The following is an 11342-nucleotide window of genomic DNA, read 5'->3' as shown; positions in this document are numbered from 1 at the left end:
TCCCCTAGTATGTGGGAATCACAGCAGTAACTCAACAAGACAGGGGCCAGTGCTTTTCAGAACTACAAACAAGTCACTGTGACTGCACCACATCCCTATCCCCTATGGGAGACTCGCTGTGAGGGGGCACTGAGGAAGCACCACCCTGACTTGGTAGGCAAGGACAGTTCAGGTCCAAGAGCTCCTGTCTCCACTCCAGTTTCCAGGGCTAGAGCCTGGGGAGGGTACAGCCCCCAATGCCTACCTCAGAGGAATGCCATAGGGGACCCCACATTTGTTAGCAGCTTCACCCTGGGGGTCACACATGGGTCCTCTGTCTCCCTCTCCCATCAGCCCTAAGGTGGTTTTTTGTTTTTAGTTTTCCGAAATATCTTTATTGAGATATGATTCATATAACATAAAATTCATCAATTTAAAGTGTACAGCCAGGCCAGGTGCAGTGGCTCATGCCTGTAATCCAAGCACTTCAAGAGTCCAAGGCGGGTGGATCACTTGAACCCAGGAATTTGAGACCAGCCTGGGCAACATAGCAAAACCCCGTTCCTACCAAAAGTACAAACAATTAGCCAGGCATGGTGGCACACACCTGTAGTTCCAGCTACTCAAGAGGCAAAGATGAAAGAATGGTTTGAGCCCAGGAGGTCAAGGCTGCAGTGAGCTGAGATCATTCCGCTGAGATCATTCCACTGCACTCCAGCCTGGGCAACTGAGTGAGACCCTGTCTCAAAATAGTCTTTAAAAATTTTTTAAATTTAAAAAATGGTGTACCGCTAAATAGTTTCCAGTAGATTTTCTTTTCCTTTTTTCTTTCTTTTTTTTTTTTTTTTTTGTAGATGGAGTCTCACTCTGTCAACAGGCAGGAGTGCAGTGGTATGATCTCAGCTCATTGCATCCTCTGCCTCCAGGGTTCAAGCAATTCTCCTGCCTCAGCCTCCTGACTAACTGGGACTACAGGCATGCACCACCATGCCCAGACAATTTTTTTATTTTTAGTAGAGATGGGGTTTCACTATCTTGGCCAAGATGGCCTTGATCTCTTGACTTCATGATTCACCCGCCTCAGCCTCCCAAAGTGCTGGGATTACAGGCGTGACCCACCACACCAGGCCTCTAGTAGATTCTTAAACTATGTTCATCACAATGTAAATTTGCAACGTTTTCATCATCCCCCAAAGCAATCACAACCTAGCACCCATTCGTACTCACTCCCTACCTCCCATCACCTGTGCCAAGCAACCATTAATCTACTTTCTGTCGTATAAATTGAACCGTATAATAGTGGTTTTTTTTTGTGATTTTGTTCACTTAGCGTGACATTTCTGAGGTTCATCCATGTTGTAACATGTGTCTTTATTTTATATTGTTTCATGGCTGAATAACACTCCATTGTGTGGATATACTGCCTTCTGCTTTTCCATTCATCTGTTAATGGACACTGGGGTTGTTCCCACTTTGTCCCTATAAAGAATAACACTGCTATGAACACTCATGTACATGTTTTTGCGTGAACATCTGGTTTCATTTCTCTTGGGTATAAATCTGGGAGTGGAATTGCTGGGTCATATAGTAACTCTGTGTTTAACTTCTTGAGGAAATGCCAAACTGTTTTCTAGAGGGGGTGCACCATTTTACTTTCCCGCCAGCAGTATGAGGGTTCTGATTTCTCCACCTCCTTGCCAACACTTGTCATCATCTTTTTATTATAGTCATGTATGTACTGTGGCTTTGTATTTCCTTAATGACGAATAATGTTGAATATCTTTCATGTGATTATTGGCCTTTGAATATCATCTTTAAGAAAGTGTCTATTCAAATGCTTTGCCTTTTTTTTAATTGGGTTATTTGTCTTTTTATTTTTAGTTGTAAGAGTTTTTAATGTACTCTGAATACTATACCCTTTTCAGATACATGATTGGCAAATGTTTTCATCTATTCTGTAGGTTGTCATTCTACTGTTTTCTTTTTTTTTTTTTGGTCTGTCACCCAGACTGGAGTGCAGTGGCACAATCTCAGCTCACTGCAACCTCCACCCCCCAGGCTCAAGCGATTCTCCAGCCCCAGCCTCTTGATTAGCTGGGATTACAGGCGCATGCCACTACTGCCTGGTTATTTTTGTGTTTTTAGTAGAGATGAAATTTCGCCATGTTGGCCAGGCTGGTCTTGAACTCCTGACTTCAAATGATCCACCCTCCTCAGCCTCCCAAAGTGCTGGGATTACAGGTGTGACCCACTGTGCCAGCCCTTTTTACTTTCTTGATAGTGTACTTTGAGGAAGAAACAATTGAATTTCAGTGAAATTCAATTTATCTTTTTTTCTTTGTTATTTATTCTTTTGTGGTCAAATCTGAGAACCATTGCCTAACCAAAGGTTATGAAGATTTATTTCTATATTTTCTTCTAAGACTTTTATAGTTTTAGTTCTTACATTTAGATCTATGATTAATTTTGAGGTAATTGTTATACATAGTATGAGGTGGAATCTAACTTAATTATTTTACATGTGAATATACAATTGTTACAGCACCATTTGTTGACTTGAACTGTCTTGGCCTCTTTGTTAATCATTAATAGACTGTAAATGAAAGGGTTTATTTCTGAACTTGCAACTCTAGCCCACTGATCTATATGTCTATCCTGATGCCATTCCCACACCGTTTATTACTATAGCTTTTTGGTAAGTTTTGAAACCAGGAAGTCTGAGCCCCCTCCAAGTTTGTTCTTATTTTTCAAAATAGTTTTGGCTATTCAGGGTCCCTGGCACTTCTATATGAATTTTAGGATCAGCTTGCCAACTTTTGCAAAGAAAAAAGCTGGGATTTCAATAGGGATTTCTTTGACTCTGTAGATAAATTTGGGGAGTATTCCATTCCATCTGAACAATATTAAATATTCTGATCCAGGAATGTGGGGTGTCTTTCCATGTATTTAGATCTTTAATTTTTTCAACAGTGTTTTGTAGTTTCCAATTGCAAGTCTCACACTTCTTTTCTTAAAATTATTCCTAAGTGTTTTCTTCTTTTCCATGCTTTTGTGATTGGGATTGTTTTCTTAATTTCATTTTCAGATGCCATAATGTAGAAATATGATTGGTTTTGTGTATGGATTTTGCATTTTGCAAACTTGCTGAACAAATTTAGTAGTTACAGTCTTTTAGTCTTGTATTTTGTTTTTGAGACAGGGTCTTTCTCTGTTGCCCAGGCTGAGTGCAGTGGCACAATCACGGCTCACTACAGCCCAGACTTCCCAGGCTCAAACAATCCTCCTACCTCAGCCTCAGAAGTAGCTGGGACTACAGGCGCACACCACCATGCCTAATATTTTACTTTTGATAGAAACAGGTTCTCACTATGTTACCTAGGTTGGTCTCAAACTCCTGAACTCAAGCAATCCTCCTGCCTCAGCCTGCCAAAGTGCCAGGATTATAGGAGTGAGCCACCATGCAGAATTATACAATCTTTTTTTAATGGATACATTGTTATTATCTACATACAATATCACATCATCTGCATATATAGAAAGTTTTACTTCTTCCAATTTGGAAGCCTTTTCTTTCTTTTTCTTGCCTAATTTCTCTAGCTAGAACATCTAGTACAATGTTGAATAGAAGCAACAAGAGCCAACATCCTTGTCTTTATCCTGATGGTTGGAAAGCATTTCGTCTTTCACCACTGAGTATCATGTTAGTGGTGGATTTTTCACAGATGCCCTGTATAATCTGTGATAGATTGAGGATATTTCCTTCTACTTCCAGTTTGTTGGTGTTTTTATCATGAAATGGTACTGGATTTGTCAAATGGTCTTTCTGCACCTATTGAATTGATTATGTGTTTTTTTTCCTTTATTGATTAGGTTCATTACATTAATTAACTTTCAGATATTTAATCAACTTTGTATTCATGTAATGCATCCCACTTGTTCATGGTATGTAATTCTTTTACATGGTGCTGGGTTATATTTTATATATTGATATATTTTGTTGAGGATTTTTGTGTTTCTCGATATAAGGGATACTGGTCTGTTTCTGTTCTTGTGATGTCTTTGTCTTATTCTGGAATCAGGGTAACACTGCTCTCATAAAATCAAGAAGTGTCCTCTTCTATTTTTTGAGAGTTTGTGAGAGACTGATATCCATTTTTTGTTGTATTTTGGTAGAATTCACCAGTGAGGCCATTTGGGCCTTGGCCTAATTCAAACTCTTTACTTGATATAGAGCTTCAGATTTTTTGAAAAATTCACCTTTGAATAAGTTTCTACAGTTTGTGTCTTCCTAGAGTTTTGTCCATTTTATCTAAGTTATCTAATTTGTTGGCATAGTATTCCTTTATAATGGCTCTTATTTCCATATTTAGTTAACTCTTATTTTTCTAGTTTCTTAAGGTGGAAAGTAGGGTTATTGGTATGAGATATGTTTGGGTTTTGTTTTGTTTTGTTTTTTGTTTTTATTTAGTTTGTTTGTTTTTTGAGATGGAGTTTCACTCTTGTTGCCCAGACTGGAGTGCAATGGCGTGACCTCAGCTCATTGCAACCACTGCCTCCCAGGTTCAAGCAATTCTCCTGCCTCAGCCTCCTGAATAGCTGGGATTATAGGTGTGGACCACCATGCCCAGCTAATTTTTGTATTATTAGTAGAGACGGGTTTCACCATGTTGGCCAGGCTGGTCTCAAACTCCTGACCACAGGTGATCCACCTGCTTTGGCCTCCCAAAGTGCTAGAATTACAGGCGTGAGCCACCACACCTGGCCATGCATTTGTTAATATAGACATTTACAGCTATAAATTTCTCTCTGAGCACTGCTGTAACTGCATTTCATGTTTTAGTATATACTGTGTTTTTGTTTTCATTTATCTCAAAGTATTTTCTATTTTACCTTGTGATTTCTTCTTTTGATATGTTGGTTATTTAGGAGTGTGCTATTTATTAGTTTATACCTATTCTAACTCAATTCCATTGTGGTTGGCAAACACACTTGATATGATTTCAATTCTTTTAAATGTATTGGATTTGTAGTATGGCCTACCATACTGTCTACCTTGAAGGGTGTTCTACATGCTCTTAAGTAGAATGTGTGTTCTCCTGTTGTTAGATGGTGTGCTTTCTAGAGGTCTGTTAAGTCTAAGTGGTTTGTAGTGTTGTTCAAGTCTTCTATATCCTTGTTGATCATCTGATTCATTCCACTCATTATTCAAAGTGGGGTATTGAAGTCTTTATTATTATTAATGTGCCTGTTTCTCCCTTCAGTTCTGTTACATTTTGCTTAATGTGTTCAAGGCTCTAATGTTAGATGCAAGCAAGCTAGTAATTTTATATCTTCTTATGCATTGACTTTTTATTATTATGGAATGTCTCTCTTTATCTTTAGTAACTTTTTGTTTTAAAGTCAATTTTGTCTGATATTGCTGTAGCTACTCCAGTTCTCTTATGATTGCTATTTGTCCAGGAAATAGTTTTCATCTTTTACTTTCAACCTGTTAGTGTCTTTGAAACTAAAGTGTGTATCAGGTTTTCATCTTTTACTTTTGACCGTTTGTGTCTTTGAAACTGAAGTGTGTGTCCTGTAGACAACATATAGTTAAATCTTGTTTTTTTATCCAATACAGTAACCACCACCTTTTGATTTGATCATTGAATTCATTTACATTTTATGTTATTGATATGATAGGATTTATACATCCCATTTTGCTTTTTTATATTGATACACAAAATATTATATATTTATGGGATACATGAGAGTATTTGTTACATGCATAGAATGTATAATGATCAAGTCAGGGTAATTGGGCTACCCATCACCTTAGGTATTTATCATTTCTATATGTTGGGAACATTTCAATTCCTCTCTGCTAGCAGCATTGAAATATACAATACATTGCTGCTAATTATAGTCGCCCTACTCTGCTGTCAAACATTAGAACTTATATATATGTAAGTTGCCCCACATTCTGCTCTGATTGCTTCTGAGTGGGTACAGCCTAGTATTTGCCCAGCCTTCCCAATTCCCAGAATTGACTGTGATGCCAAGAGGGCTCTTGGGATCTTGGCTGTCTCTTTTCCCAGTTATTTGTTAAATTTCTGGTTGTCCTGCCCTTTTGTTTTTTGCTACCAGTTTCATGGAGTTATGAGCACTCTTTTAATTGCTTTCCCCAAGATATTCATTGTTTTCAATAACAGTATGATGCACAGAATTATCCACATCCTGTTCTGAACAAAATCCTTCCTCTCAGGCAGAGCTATAAGCTCTTCATTCTTACTGTCTGCTTTCTCCCCGGGTAGAATGTCTGCAGCACTGCACAGGAGCTGGGAGTGGAAACAGCTACCTGCTTCCCTGGAGTGACACCTCTACTCTACAGGTAGGTACTAGAGGAAGTGACACTTCTGCTCTACAAGTAGGTAATAGGGAAGTGGCCCCTGGTATTCTCAGCTTGACCCTTTCATTATGGAATCTCTGCCCTAGGAGTGAGTTGGGGTGGAGTAATCGAGGCTCCAGTATTCTCAACCTGTTGCTCTTGCAATAGAGCTTCTGCTAAATGACTCGGTGCTCAGAAGAGAAAGTAAACCTTAGTCATCTAGGCCGTGCCTCCCTAGAATAAAGCTTCTGCAACACAGGGCCAAGTGGGATGAGAAACACCAGCCTCTTTCCCCTCCCAGAGTGAAATTATAGCCTAGACTGAGAGCTATAGGGAGAGGAAGCCCCTGTGTTCTTGACCACACCTGCCCAGAGTAGAGCCCTTAGAGCAGAGTTTCCATAAGGCAGAGCTGAGATAGGGTAGGAGAGTGGGTTATGGTTCAAATGCTATGGACTCTCCCTCACTGTTTTTACCAAAATTTAGCAGATTTTCTTAAATTAATGTTTTTCCATTTGCTGTGTGCCCTTAGGACATATTCCAGAGATTTAAATGAATTAATATTTATCATTTTCTCCAGTAAAATAGTTGTTTTGCTAGAAAATGGGGCATCTGAGCTACTGAGTCCTAAAGTACCACTCCTAATTTTTACTTTTTTACCATGACCATGAGGAAACGGAATGCACTGATGAGAACTTTGACCATCAAGTACACAAGACCTAGGCTTGAGCCCTATATCCACCCTTCACCAGCTGTGTGGCCAGCTGGTGGAACTCCTCTGAGCCTTTGTTTCTCCATTTATAAAGAAGCAATAATAATAGTACTGACCTCCACAAATGGCTGAGAATTAAATATGATGACATAAGTGAAGTATTGGCAGGATCCTCCCAGCCCTGGAATGCTTCTTTCCTGAGACATTGGTGCCTACAGCTGCTCTGGGGCCATTCGCTCCCTTCTTGCTGGGATGCAGCTCTCTCTGCAGGCTGGAAGTCATGCTCATCAAGCCCTATTTGCTGCTGTCAGCTCAGCCTAAAGCTCATACCTTGCTGATGGCATGTTTGCCTGAGAAACAAATTTCATCTCCTTTTCCTGGAATTCAACCCCATCTCACTCCTCGCCAATTTCTCAAAGAGAACTTACTCTTTGGTATGTCCAAATGGGAAAATTTCTTGCTCCATTCCGTGTGTGCCCAAGATTTCAAGCTTTCTCTGCAAGCTGGTGAGCCATCCAGCTGTCATCTGTCCCTCAAAGCCCCGGGCTCAGCTGCTAGCCTGCTGGTGAACAGTCAGCTGTTTGACTACCTGAAAAGGGGAGCAAAAGGGTAGTATTCTCGGGAGATAAAGAGGAACTGTCTCTGTTGGCCAAAATGGGGATTTCCCATGGGACTTGCTTGACTGGTTGAATGTCTTGTCATTGTCCAGAGAAGAAGGAAGAACTGAGTCACGATCTTTGCACGGAAGAGAAGAGGTATTTTGAGAAGCCAAGTTGCAGTTAAGTGGAATGTTATTCCCTGAGTTTCCCATTATGACAAGGGTGAGACAGCTGCATAGAAAGAATGGTAGCATCCAGGAAGTCAAGAGTCCAGGAGTATGGTCCCACTTGACTCTACTGGGATTTGGAGCCTTGGGTCATTCCTCACACGCAACCCAAGGGATGAGGCCATCCCAAAAGGTCCTGCCAGCTCCAAGCCTCAGGGATGCCCAGCTGTGTACATTACCAGGGAGCATTTGCCCAAACTTAAGAGTAAGTCCAAGGAAAATTCAGCACTAAGTCTAAACAAATGCCGTGCAATTCTTTTTACAGTATGAGCTTCTGGAAAGCTTGCATAGTCTCAGGACAGGGATCTGGAGGAAGTGGGGAGCATCAGAACCAGAGAAGGTTGTACTGGGAATAACTGGGGCAGCAGCAAGAGCCCATCTAAGGAGATGTTTACCACCTCACTGATATGCAAGCCTCTGTGAGTTTCAAATCAAATTTCCCTTTAAAGAGCAGATAAAGACTAAAGCAAGTGGGCCATGCCTTTGATTATTCATTTGTCCCTAAATAGGTGCTTCTACCTGAGGCTGCACATGCTCCACCAGGGGTGAGGGTGCCACCAGCCCACTATAGCTTCAGTTTCCAACTTCCAGGAAACTGGGTGAGGTATTTCAGGCCCTAAGTCTTGAGTTCCTCTTTCCACATTGAAACATGTTCCTTTCTTTTAAACCAGCAGCACCAGCATAAACTTAGGAACAGGTTGCTAAGGGCAAAAGTCAGTTTAACTCAGCAAACATTTATTAAGCACCTACTGTGTGGACCAGGCATCACACAAGGTGCTAGGCTGAAGGGGTGAGTCTGGCATGCTGTGTGCTCTCTAGACAAGCCAAATGTGTGACTGACATGAGGCAGATATGACACTACAGTAAAATCACAAACAGTGTGCTATGTGAGAGGAAGTCAGGCAGAGGGAAGTCTGGGAAGGTAGATTTGAGTTGAGTTTCAGAAGCAGAGCTAGAATCTTATCATGCACATCATTGTCTATCTCGGGACAAACGAAGCATGGCCAAGTCCATCAGAGTCTGAAGCAGGTGGATTTATTTTCCATATATAACAAAGAAGGTGTTTGTGCAGTACAAAGAATATAAGACAAGCAGGTGTATCAACAATGATGATAACCAGAGAGCACTGAGACCTCAGTGGATTCAGCGCTTTGCTTGCTCCATCTCCTCCAATCCCCAGAGCCTGTGAGGCCAGGTCTCTTAAGCTCCATTCCATAGATGGGAAACCATAGTGCATGGTAATTTGCACACAGCTAAAAACAGTTAGAGCCTGTATTCATTCCAGGCTCAGAGCAGAGATTCTTAATGCCGTCAGGAAACCAAAGTCTGAGGCTGGCCACAGACCTAACCTGCCCTATGACCTGGGCCTCTCTCCTCTCATCATCTGAACAAAGGGGGTTTTGACCAGGTGACCCCAAATGTTCTGTTTCACTCAGTTCGGGCTGCCATAACAAATACCATACATGGCCGGGCGCGGTGGCTCAAGCCTGTAATCCCAGCACTTTGGGAGGCCGAGACGGGCGGATCACGAGGTCAGGAGATCGAGACCATCCTGGCTAATATGGTGAAACCCCGTCTCTACTAAAAAATACAAAAAACTAGCCGGGCGACGAGGCGGGCGCCTGTAGTCCCAGCTACTCGGGAGGCTGAGACAGGAGAATGGCGTGAACCCGGGAGGCGGAGCTTGCAGTGAGCTGAGAGCCGGCCACTGCATTCCAGCCTGGGCGGCAGAGCAAGACTCCGTCTCAAAAAAAAAAAAAAAAAAAAAAAAAAAAAAAAAAAAAACAAATACCATACACTAGGTAGCTCAAACAACAAACATTTCTTCCTCACAGTTCTGGAGGGGAGGCTAGAAGTCCAAGATCAGGGTGACAGCGTGGTCAGGTTCTAGGGAGTGCTGGCTTCCTGGGTCATGGACAGCTGCCTGTTTGCTATAGTCTCACTTGGGGGAAAGAAGACATCTCTTGTGTCTCTGCTTACAGAAGCACTAATCCTATGCAGGAGAGTTCCATGCAAATGATCCAATCACCCTGCAAAGGCCCTACCTCCTAACACCAACACACTGGGGATTAGAGCTTCTACATATGAATTTGGGGAACACAATTCAGTCCATAGCAGGTTCCCTCCAGCTAAGTCACCTGGGATGCTAAGTGTTCAGGGTGGGCTGTGGCAGTGCAGAGGAAGAGGAGGAAAAAGTGGCTGATTGATGCAGGGGATAAAGGAAGCACAAGAAAGGGGAGCACTAGCTCAGGTGGAGAAGGCAAACAGAGCCACTCCCCACTTTGGTTGTAACTGCTGCTGACTTCATTCTCGCCTTTGTGCAACCTTTACTCAGAGGCCATTTCCAATATGAGCACTAAGCAACCTGCACCCAGACATACAGTGCCAGGTGGAGTGGGCTCTACCTGCCCTTGGCATGGCCCACACTGTGCTGCTCACACTGCTGGAGGCCTAGTGCCCTTTGGGTTTTCCCTGAGTGGCTGATAGTTCCTGAGTGGAGCTGGGCCCCAGCAGAGCCTGGGAGCTGTGCCAAGCTCTCCCACCAGGCCCCATTCCTGCCACCTCCAAGACCAGAACAAGAATCCTAGCCTCAGCGGGGTCTCCCAACACCATGCAAGTAAGAAGTGGCCAAGAAAATGTCACCTTAATATTCAGGAACACAGCATGGACATCCAGGCTGCTCCTCAGTTTTCTTCTAAGGGCCCAGGTCTCCTGTTATTCTTGCTTGCTGTGCTCCAATGCCTGGGACTTACAAAGAAGGCTGGCAAACAGAGTCCACCAGCACTCAGCCTCCAAAAGCCTCTTGTGCCCTGAGCCCACTGCTCACTGCCACCTCCCCAAACCTCCAGCAGCCCGTGGGGGCTTTTCTGGCCTCAGGCCCAGCTGCTGCTCTCCCTTTCACAAGAGCATTTTCAGTTCCCATTTCTCTAGCCTGAGTGGCCCCCTGTGCTCCTGGCCATACTCCCTCTATCTCTCCCCATCTCTGGGTCCTCTCCCAGCTGCCTCAAACCTCACTCCTCATGCACGGTGGTCTCCAGAGGAGCTACTCTCCCAGACTTTCATCTCTCCAGCCTGTTCCCTCTCTCCCTCTTGAGACCTAGCTCACACATTGCAGGCCGTGATCTTGCCCCTGGAATAGACCCCCTCAGCTGCTGGGACTCTGCAGAGTTGTGGCAGGCATTGTAGGGCTTCTTCCAGGGGACACTATTGACCCCCTGCTTTCTGATGGAGCTTGAATTGTCCTGGCTCATGTACCTTCCTCCTCTTGGCCAGCTACGTCCTGCACTGGGTCAGTCACAGTGGTCTACGCTCCCCAAGGTGCCTGCACCCTAGCCCTGGCCAATGGGAAGAAAGGGAAGGTGACTGGGAAGCTTCTGGGAAAGGTTTCCTTCCCTCAGTACTAAAAGGATCCCCAGGTGGGGCACCGTGGCTCACACCTGTAAACCCAGCACTTTGGGAGG

The 11342-nt window shown here is 43.3% G+C and overlaps 1 long non-coding RNA gene across 2 annotated transcripts in view; it reads right to left on the bottom strand.

The window, feature by feature from the left end:
* LOC117082634 overlaps positions 1–11342 on the bottom strand; it is a 31641-nt gene that overhangs the window by 14423 nt on the left and 5876 nt on the right. Inside the window, exon 3 of one of the 2 annotated variants that reach the window (XR_004436715.1) lies at positions 7484–7644. This is a non-coding gene — a long non-coding RNA (uncharacterized LOC117082634). Of the gene's footprint in view, positions 1–4804; positions 7645–11342 lie in introns of those variants that run through there. The other variant, XR_004436714.1, reaches the window with a different exon arrangement.

This window comes from Trachypithecus francoisi, unplaced genomic scaffold (genome assembly GCF_009764315.1).
Source record: "Trachypithecus francoisi isolate TF-2019V2 unplaced genomic scaffold, Tfra_2.0 Lachesis_group9, whole genome shotgun sequence".
NCBI classification, from domain to species: Eukaryota; Metazoa; Chordata; class Mammalia; order Primates; family Cercopithecidae; genus Trachypithecus; species Trachypithecus francoisi.
This window is presented reverse-complemented; position numbering and strand designations above follow the sequence as displayed.